This window comes from Mus pahari, chromosome 4 (assembly GCF_900095145.1).
Source record: "Mus pahari chromosome 4, PAHARI_EIJ_v1.1, whole genome shotgun sequence".
Taxonomy (NCBI): Eukaryota; Metazoa; Chordata; class Mammalia; order Rodentia; family Muridae; genus Mus; species Mus pahari.
The window spans coordinates 14,740,805-14,751,756 of NC_034593.1; positions in this window are offsets into that span (position 1 = coordinate 14,740,805).

A 10,952-nucleotide genomic window follows, 5' to 3' on the forward strand; every position below is an offset into this window, starting at 1 on the left:
GACAGAGCAGTAGGAATGGAAAGGGACAAGAGACAGTAATGGAGGTGGATATAATCAAAAGACGTTATACATATGCATGAAAATGTCATCCCAAAGCCTAACATTTTTATCACACATGATTAATCTATGCTAAAATGTTTTTGAAAAGTTCAACCGTTATTTTTCAAACAAACAAGAAATTTTGTATTAATTTCACTGCTGGGCTAAGAATCAGTCAACATGACCTGTGCAAAGGGAAAATGCAAGCACATTACTCAGAGTCTATTTTTAGATACTTTAGGTTTCTTAAAGCTGTCTTTTGTATCCAAACCCTGTCCTATCCTTCAGCTACAGTCACTTGTTAGCTCCATCACGAAAGCTCCCTGTCATCTCTGGACAGGACTGCGACAGCTTCCAGAACATCAATTCTGTCAGTAACAGTTACTGCTTACCAACCTACATAAAGTCATATTAACTTAACCCGACTAGAAAAATTCTTATTCTGTTAAGATCAACCTCTAGGCCAGCCCTGTCCTCACTCTGAGTTTTTCTGCAGGGTCCATGTCAAGGACTCTCACTCTTCTACTCTCTGGGTTTCTGATGATGTGGGCTCCAGAAGCCATGATCAAGAACACACAAACACAACTCACACACACACACACATACATACACACACACACACACACACACACACACACACACATACTTTCCCCTCAGTTAACACTCCATTAACTTTGGAGAGATGAATTGCATCAGAAGTGTGCTTCTGCTAAACTTTGCTGGCAAACTCAGATCAACCTTCTACCCCTCTATTTACCTCAAGTATTTCTCTTGAGCACATTTGAGGCCTCCTTCTAAAGATGTACTTTTTCAGAGATTACCCCTACCAAAGGATTCCCTGTGGTCCCAGGAGGCAGAGCATCCAACCTTGAAAGATCCAAAGAGTTTGTTTTTCTTTTATGTTTATCTTAACAGCCATAAAAACTCATGAGCACTGAAGGTAGTCAGTGTGGTACATTTCAACAGAGGACGCACCAAGAGCTTTCACTGACTTACACAGAAACAGTATAGGACGTCTCAGTGTTTGCTAATATCCAAACTCCATTTGCCTATTGGAGAGTGATATGTAAAACTAACCAGACCAGGCAATCAGTTGGAATGGGTGAGATAGAAGGTTCTATATTATGGTGTGAATCCGTGGATGAGTGGTGAAGTACTTAGCTGGGAGAAGAAATTGGGGAGGTGCACTAAGACAGAAGGGCTGGAAGTAGGGGAGCAGGCAGAAAAGGGAATTTTAAATGTATTTGAGGAGTCTCAGAGCTTTGTGAAATGAGAACTGAGAACTAAAACTAAAACCAGAGGCAGCAGAAGTCGTTGCCTACATCTCGTGTGGATGGAGAGATGGCTTAGTGGTTAATTACACTGCCGACTATCTACAGGACTAGGGTTCAGTTGCTACATGCTAACACCAGTTTCGGGGAAACCCAATGCCTCTTCTGGCTTCTGAGGGCTCGTGCACACACATGGTGCATAGCCATACTCCCAGACACACAAGTATACAAAGAAAATAATATATTTTTAAAACATGCTCATCATAAGTGATATCTAAATCCGTGACTAAACCATGAATTTGGTGAGATTGGTAGAAAAAAATACAAAAGGAAAAGGAAGAGAACACGAATCTCTAAGACACACAGTCATATTTCTGTCTGGAGTGACTAGAGCAACAGCTCAGCTACAGAAGCCCTCTGTCATTGGAAGTTGAGGTACTGATGAAAGGCAATCAGAGACTCAGTAGCCAATGCACTCTAAGATAAGAAGCAGCTACTTTTGCTAAAATTACTGAAGGGAACAAGAAGTGGGGATGACAAATCTGTACTTCTCATTTTAAGTCCCCGGACTTCCAGTGATAAGTGTCCCAAAGGCGTCAGGGCATTTACTAAATTTGAGGACTGAGTGAGTACAATTGTCACTAAGGCAATCCTCACATTCTCCAAGGAGGCTTAGGCAACATTGTACACATTACTAACTGGCTGCAGCTACATTGTAACTCATCATCACAAAAGAATCTCCCTTCCCAGCTTTTGAGGTTGTGGGGCAGAAAATGGCTTTGCTTATTTTATGCTCCGAGAGCATAAAATTTTCCAGCCCACAGACTGGAAAAGAATAGTCATCTCTACAATTATATAAATAAAAAGTATGAAATATACATTGATTTAGCAATCACTAAATTATGTAGAATTTCTTGTAGCATTCAAGAAAATATAAGTTTATCCCTGTTATACATTTTTATGTAAAAATTGTACAACAGTAAGAATATAAGAATTGGAACAACAGTATCTTGAGAAATAACATCTTTTCCTTTCTGTGTGCCTTTTAAAACTGTAATGAAGAAAAATGGAAGAGCAATGTGCTGACTGGGCATTATATGTGTTACCAGTTAATTCTTAAAAATTGTTGGTGGATCACAAAGGCCAGTCAGTTAACAACACAAAGCTCTTCATTATAGCATGACTTCAAAATCAAATACCTCCATGCCCAGGAATGAAAGTGGGTGCTAAGTTCTGTGTTCTCATTAAAACGCTGATGATTTCAACAGAAAAGGCCTTCTATGTCATAATAGTGTTGCACAAATGCAATAATTCCCAAAATGTCCCATTTGAAGCCATCGCGTTTCACACTGTGCCAGCTAATCACTGCTGCTGAGATTCTCCTGAAGACAACGGCTGGCTATCAAGCATAATAGGACCAGACACAACAAACAAATTAAAATGTGTGTCTTTGTCCAATGAAACTGTTCTGAGGACGGTAACTGACGGGGCAATTAATCTCTAGGAACAGCCTCTTTAAGATTAAAGAAAGTGATTGCTTTGTCCTGTCAATGGGCAGATCCACCTTAATGTGCTGAGATGTTCACAATTTGCGTTACATTTCTGTGAAATGCTGCAGACGAAAGCATGCTGTTTAGAAATTTGCGCAGTCATAAAATAGAAGAGTGGTTTGAAGTTTTAAGAGACAAATTAGAATTTCAACTTGCCACTCAAAGCAGTGCATCGCTGCTTAGATCACAGCCTTGTCAAAGCCTAATTTGATTCTTTTTTTTTTCAACTTTTTTATTTATTTCACTTCATTTATTTTCCTAAACAATGAGTTTTAGAGAGAATTTTATCTTTTCCATGTTAGAGGCCAGTACATAAGTACTTCTTTGCCAGGCAATTTCAGGAACTTTATAAAGTCCCTGCGAGAGTTGCCAGGACACCTTAGATTTAGCAAGTAACAAGTTGGAACAAAAATTTCCCTCCTTTTGTATTTGTCTCCCCCCCCCTTTAGTGGATATTTTCCGTATTTGCATTTCAAATGTTATCCCCTTTCCAGGTCTCCCCTCCGGAGACCCCCCTATATCATCCCCCCTCCCCCTGCCTCTAGGAGGGTGCTCCCCCACCCACCCACCCAATCCCATCTTCCCACCCCGGCATTTCCCTACACTGAGGCATTGAATACCCTCAGGCCCAAGGGCCGTTCATCCCACTGAAGTCCAACAAGGTCATCCTCTGCCACTTATGCAGGCAGAGCTATGGGTCCCCCTAAGTGTACCCTTTGGTGTGTGAGAGAGACAGAGACAGAGAGACAGAGAGTATGTGTGAAAGACAGAGAGACAGAGAGACACAGAGACACAGAGAAAGGATACTGTTTTCTCATATATAAAGATGTAGAATCAGTTCCAATGGGAGTGAATTTCTAAGTGTCTCTGTGAAAAGAAGTGTACCGCCCAAAAGTCAACATCTGTTTAAAACTAAGTGTTCGCACTACACAAACTATGTGATCAGTACTAGTGACCAAACAGACACATCAAGAGCATTCACATGTATAATTTCATCTCTTCTTTTTTATCTTTTTCCATGTTTTATGTATGTGGACACATATAGGCAGAGCCCACCACCAGCCTCACCAAAACTACATGCTGGTGGAGGCTGAAGGTTAAAGCCAGGACCCACCCCCAAATCAATCTTACACCTTTTTCGATGAGGTAGGATCTCTCAATCAAGCATAAAAGTTGCTGTCATGGCTCCCTCCATGACCCAGCTTGCCCTGGGGTTCCTTTCAGCAGTCTGAGGCCAGAATTCTAGGCAGGCTGCTCTGCCTACCTGGCACTTATGTGGATTCTGAGGATTCCAGCTCCTGTCCTCATGCTTCCACGTGCTCTAACTACGGAGACAGCACCTCACCCCAGGTCATAAGGACATTTTAGGTCTCATCTTCAAGGATAATTTTCACAATGAAAGAATTTCCTATTATCCCAAGAGATTTATTCCTTGAAATATGAAGCCAATTCCTTTGTAAGATATATGTGGTATATGACCCACAACGACCTTTCCTTCACTTCTAAGACACTCATAGCCAAATGGCAGCTTCATATTGACCTCAGCTTGACTCTTTAGCAAGCCTGAAATCAGCCAGTTGCATCTCACACTGTCACTTGAAAATGTTCAGTCTCCCAGTGTTCTTACACACAAGCACTTACGGAGTCATTTCTCAAGTGACAGGACAGAGAGGAGTTTCTGGGTCTCTGGAAGGTAGAGTGAGGATAAGCAAGGTCTAGAATCACTCCTGTGAATCCCCGAGGGAGTGGCAGTGTTTTCATGTGCTCTAGTAATAAGAAGAGCTGTTCATTGTCACGCAGAGAAAGCTGAAATCCCAGAACCCGTTACAAAGGAGAACTGTCAGCAACTGGGTGAGCATGTCACCTCTCCAAAAGCAGCCAAGTCCCATTCCCTACCCCATCGTCACATCTTCAGGAGGTACCGTAAGAGGTGATTACACACTTGAACCATTTGTGACATCTGTCCCTTATTTGAAAGAATATGACCAATGGATTGCCCTATAATCAATCAAAACCTAATTTCAGACAGCACACCTGACCATCTCATAAATATGCAATACAAAGTGATACATGCATGGTTAAGGCTTGTATGAGTTTGCCATCTGTTGCTGCAGAAAACATCATAAACATCATAAACTTGGGGAGCAAAGTATTTATTCCATCTTATAGCTCTCAAGTAACAATCTATCATTGAGGAAAGTTGGGGCAAGAACTGAAGTAGAAGCCGTGGAGGGGTGCTATCCCCTGGCTTGCTCCACTTGGCTTGTTCAGCCTGTTTATACCACCTGGACCATCAGTCAAGAGAGGACACCACCCACAATGAGCTGGGCCCTCCCAAGTCGATCATTAATCAATACAATCTCTCCATAGACCAATCTAATGGAGGTATTTTTCAGCTGAAGTTCCTTGGGGTTTGCATTAAGTTGACAGAAAAATTAACCAGAACAGGCAATTTCAGAAATTGTTGAAAATTCTGATCTAATCCCAAGCCAAAATTCATTGAACGTTTTTTTATGAAAGTGGCTCAAATAACAACTATTAAAGTCACACTTTCTAACACAAAATAATCCAAAAATATTCCAATTTGATGCATAGCACTAAGGATTTATAATAGACTAATATTATAAATGTATGTTTTCTATAATTAAGCTCTTATGTTTACACATGAGCACAGGAAACTTAGCATGTTCAGTAAAAACACTGTATCTTGTCCCATACAGCAGTGTTGGATCTGAGCTCAGGTGTTTTGCACAGCGTCATTGGCTTTGGCTGCCAAGGTGCATACACAGTCACACACACACACACACACACACACACACACACACACACACACACATCACATGCGCAGAGGCTCAGAGTCAAGGCTGCAGTGACATTGCATGATACAATACAAGGAAACACCACCAGAAATGCCTGCAATTCGTACACATTTGATCTTGAACTAATATTTGGCTGTTACATGTTTAGAAAATATTTGCTGTTGCCAGTATTTTAAACGCCCTCCCCATGCAGTTATGTGACTTCATATGCAATAGCGGCCTACAGTCTAAGAAACCAGCCTCTACACAAAGATGTTATTGTATGGCTTGCTTAGAATGGACAGGCTGTGTGTGAGCATTGAGAGCAGACAATGGGTTATGTCCTATAATTTTAAGCAAAGAAATTAAAATTGAAGAGGGAGGTAAAAATCTGGAATGGTATAAGGAGTAGGTGGTGATTCGGGTAGGTGAATTCGGGTAGGTACAGAAATAACAAAATGAACAATAAAAAAGAGCATTAATCCCCCTAACAAAAACTTCAGGAAGGATCCAAGGAGATGGATCAGTGGGTCAAGGCTTGCTGCCAAGTCTGGCCACCTGAGTTCAATTCCTAGAACCCACACGGTGAAAAAAAGATCCCATTCCCACAAGTTGTCCTCTGACCACACATACACATGAAAAAATAAAATAAATAAATATTGTCTAAGCTACAGTATTGTCAAATAATTTGAATAAGTGAGTAAGAACAAAAAGACAAGCAAAAAGAAGGCATCTCAAGTTATTTCTCAATGCACAGGTAGACATTTTTATATATTGATTATTATGACCATATTCTGATTTGAATTACTTAGGGTAAGAACCCAGAAATAATAATGATAGATCATACTTAAATTTCATTGCTTACTGTGGTATATACATACAGTACATATGTACAGTATATACACACAGGATAAACATACAGTATATATGTACAGAATATGTGAACAGTATATGCATACAGGATATAGCAAATCCAAATAGAGCGGGAAACCTACCACATCATGGGTAAGCATAAACGATATCATACTATTGTAATAATTCACTTAAAGAACCAATACTGTGTGATTCTGTTTATATAGGACTATCTACAGTGGTCAGACTAGGGCCTGGAGAGTTCATTCAGTGTTTAGGAGCACTGGTTTTTCTTCCAGAAGACCCAGATTTGGTTCCCAGCACCACACGGTAGCTAGCAACTGAATGTAACTGCAGTTCTGGGAATCCAATTCTGTTCTGCCTTCCACTGGACATATATGATGTACAGGCAAAACATTCACACACCTAACTTTTAGAAGTATTTTTTTTAAGTAATCAAAGTGACAGAGATCAAAAAGAAGGGAGTTAGGGAAGTAGGAAATAAGTTTCACCCAATCATGTTATCCGGGGAGAGAACGGGGACCAGAGGAAAGGAGAAGTGGGCACAAAAGAGGAAAGTGGGGCAAGTGTATTACAGTATGTTATTCACATGTGTGAAACTACCATAATGAACCCCTCTATTTCATATGATTAATACGTGCTAATAAAAATGGGGAAATGTTGCAGCCAAGCGAGATGGAAAAGCTCTAAAGATCTGCTGCTATGCAGTATTGCTCTTAGAGTTAAAAATACTGTAATGTGTGCTGGGAAAAAAATGAGGAAATCTGAGACAGAAGAACCATGAGTTCAAGGACAGCCTAAAGTGTTTAATAGGACCCTATCTCCAAAAAAAAAAAAAAAAAAAAAAAATGGTGTGCTGCTAGACTAGAGATCTTGATGTGGAGACTTGGTCTGTGAAAAACTCACACCACAGTATGTGATTCAGAAGGATCAGCTAAGACTGTGGAAACATTTTAGGCAGGGGCTAGGGAATGTAGCCCAGTTTGATGGAGTTGCCAGCAAACATAGAGCCCTGAGTCTGATTCCTATCTCCACCACAAAAAAGGCATAGCAGTGGACACCTAGAATCCCATAACTTTGTAAATAGACAGGAGGGTTAGGAGTTCAAGGTCAACCTCAACAACTACAGGTATGAAGCCCGTCTAGAATTGGAGTTTAGTCTGAAAAGAAGATGTTTTCACCAATTGAATGAACTTATATTTTTCTGGTAAAAGCTCAAAATAATTAAAATCTATGTAAAAATGTAAAACAAAATAGAAAAAGTACAATTCCATCGCCTGCTTGGTTGTGTTTTCCTGTAGTTCTTCAAGGGATTTTTGTGTTTCCTCTTTAAGGACTTGTACCTCTTTAGCAGTGTTCTCCTGTATTTCTTTAAGTGAGTTATTAATGCCCTTCTTAATGTCCTCTACCAGCATCATGAGATATGATTTTAAATCTGAGGAGCTGAAGGGGTCTGCAACCCTATAGGTGGAACAACAATATGAACTAACCTGTACCCCCAGAGCTCATGTCTCTAGCTGCATATGTAGCAGAAGATGGCCNANTCNGCCATCATTGGNAAGAGAGGCCCCTTGNTNTTNCAAACTTTATATGNCCCAGNACAGGGGAACGCCAGGGCCAAGAAGTGGGAGTGGGTGGGTAGGGGAGCAGGGTGGGGGGAGGGTATAGGGAACTTTCAGGATAGCATTTTAAATGTAAATAAAGAAAATATCTAATAAGAAAAAAATTAAAAAAATACAATTTCAAAAAAAAATAGAAAAAGTATGTCAAGGGTCAGTGGCTGCTGGGCCACATGGGTTATATAGATTATATAGGTATCAGCCCTCTAGGAGAGTTAGATGCATGGGTTTGGGGTGCATTCAACTGCAAGATATAGAGTTCCCTCAAGGGGATAGGAATACAGTATGCAGATGGAAGCAGAATAGATTCTTTTCAAATGGAAGCCTGAAAATAAGCTACAAAATATTTACCCATCACGAGGCTGCCTGTTGTCACTGAGAAGGAAGCTTCTAGACAGGAATGCTCTTTCCCTGTCTCATTGCCGCAGCAAACAGACCCGACTGGGGAGGCATGAAATGGCTTCATCTTGAGACGTGAGGCTAACTGGCAAAATCAACATCTTCCCCCATAAGGCTGTGTGATAGAAAATCTTTATTTACGATATTGCTTTCAGTGATCATTGCATTAATTAGAACCTAAAAGTCACATCTTAACGTTAATCTTTACTTAAAAACATCACATCGTAAAGCACAGCAGTGGTAGGTGGAAGCAGCTAATCGATACTGTAGGAATTCTTCTAACACAGAAAATAAGAACTTGGCAAATAAATGGATTTTCTGTCTTGTCCTCTAAATCAATAGGTCAATTGATTCTGACTCCAAGTGTTCAATATATATTAGTCTTAAAAATAATAGACTGTTTTGGCCTAGTTATATGATACTTTCCAAATAAGTAAGGTATGTCTATGTGTTAATGGAAACAAAAAAATCTAAAAACAATAGACAGGACAACTCAATAAGGAAGACAGTATGGTCCCCGCATGGTATCATATAGATATTTCTGGTCTGTTTGTTCCTAGTTCTCTCAGATTCTGCTGTAGCTCTTGGATCTTTGCTCTCTTCTTTGTCCAGTGTGCCTTTCATTATGTGTTCACATGCTAACACAGTCTCCAAATTCTCCAAAACTGTTCAAATGATTAATTAAACATATGTTGGTGGCAATTTGTGCAGCAGATGCTATTGTAAGCATTCAGGAACCAGACAAAAAAGTTCCTGCCCTCAAGAGTTTACATTCTCCTGAGAGAAACACAACAGGCAAGAAACAGAAGTAAATCCATCAAACAGTGGATTAGGTGGTAAATGCTATGGGGAGAAAAAGTAAATAAGATCAAGAAGATTGACTACAGTATAAGAAAGGTACAATGGTGCAATTCTATATCACTGGGACTGACTAAAGATGTTTTAGTGGTTTAAAGCATCTACTGCACTTGCAGAGGGCCAGAGGTCAATTCCCAACTTCAGGAGATCCAGTGCCCTCTTCTGACCTGTTAAGACATCTACATTCATGTGCATGCATACACACACACACACACACACACACACTCATGAACATACTTTGAAAAAAATCTTTAAAAAAAATAATTATAAACTCATAAAAGAAAACATGCTTTTTAAAGATAATCTGGCTAGGACATCTTCAGAAAGATCAAATTTGAGCAGAGGTTAAAAAAAAAAAAAAAAGGAAAGGAAAGGAAAGAAATTGACCAAGTAGTTGCCCTTGGGTAAAACATTCAAGGAAAAAGGAACAAGCAGAAGGGAAAAGCCCAGAGCCAGGAGTATTTGAGTGGACTTTCATCTGTCTGTGGTCATTGCTATGACAATGCTATAACTATAACAAACGATCTTCGGATGGGTGATGTTTAAAGAGCTGACATTTGGAGTCTAGATTCTAGGAGTGGAGAAGGACAAGAGTGGATGCAAACTTTTGGCAGTTGCCTTGGGTTGTGCCATTGGTGGAGGAGACAAAACACAGGGGTGGCCCTGTGACCAGCCAACAGCTGCCTAGGTCATTAACACCTGTGAGAAGCTTATCCATCTTTCTCAATGGACTAAACAGCTCTCAGGGCTTCTCCTCTCAGCTGTCACCCAGAGACCAACTTGGCCTGAGTTTCAGGGGAGAGGAGACAGAAGCTCAGCTTCTGTTTCTCTCAGCAGGACTCTAAGTCAGAGATGCAGGTAGGTCAGACCTTTCCTGCCTCCACATCATCTGTCCAGGGTGTCCTCACCAGGTCCCCCTAACCCTTTCTGACTTAATTTTGGTAGAAATTGCTGTGGTAGGTCTAATCTATCCTCCATTCCACTGGTGCCCAAATGGTGCTCTGTGATTCCAGAGCTGCTTCAGCAGAGACCCAAGAGCTGCTCACATTACAGGACTGGGGGTGGGGGGGGCGGAGCAGGGGACACTAATCACCCCAATGCTAAAGATGTATCAAAAACTCTCCCCAAATTATTGATGGGCATCATTTCAGGTGATAGGATTTCAGTTGTGGTTTTTTTTTTCATTTATTAAATACCTTTCATATTACTTATTTTAACAAAACTCTCTATTTGTAGTGAACAAAATCAGTGTCTATAATTTAACTGTTAATAATAATCTCTTTCATGGGGATCTTGAACACCTATTTGCTGACATGGGAACTATGATGATTTGAATGAGAATGGCTTCCATAGGCTCATCAGTTTGAATCCTTTGAGGTTTCAAAAGCCCACACCAGGTCAAGACTCTCTGTCTCTCTCTGTCTCTCTGTCTCTCTCTGTCTCTCTGTCTCTCTCTGTCTCTCTGTCTCTCTCTGTCTCTCTCTCTCTCTCCTTCCCTCCCTCCCTCCCTCCCTCCCTCTCCCTCTCCCTCTCCCTCTCCCTCTC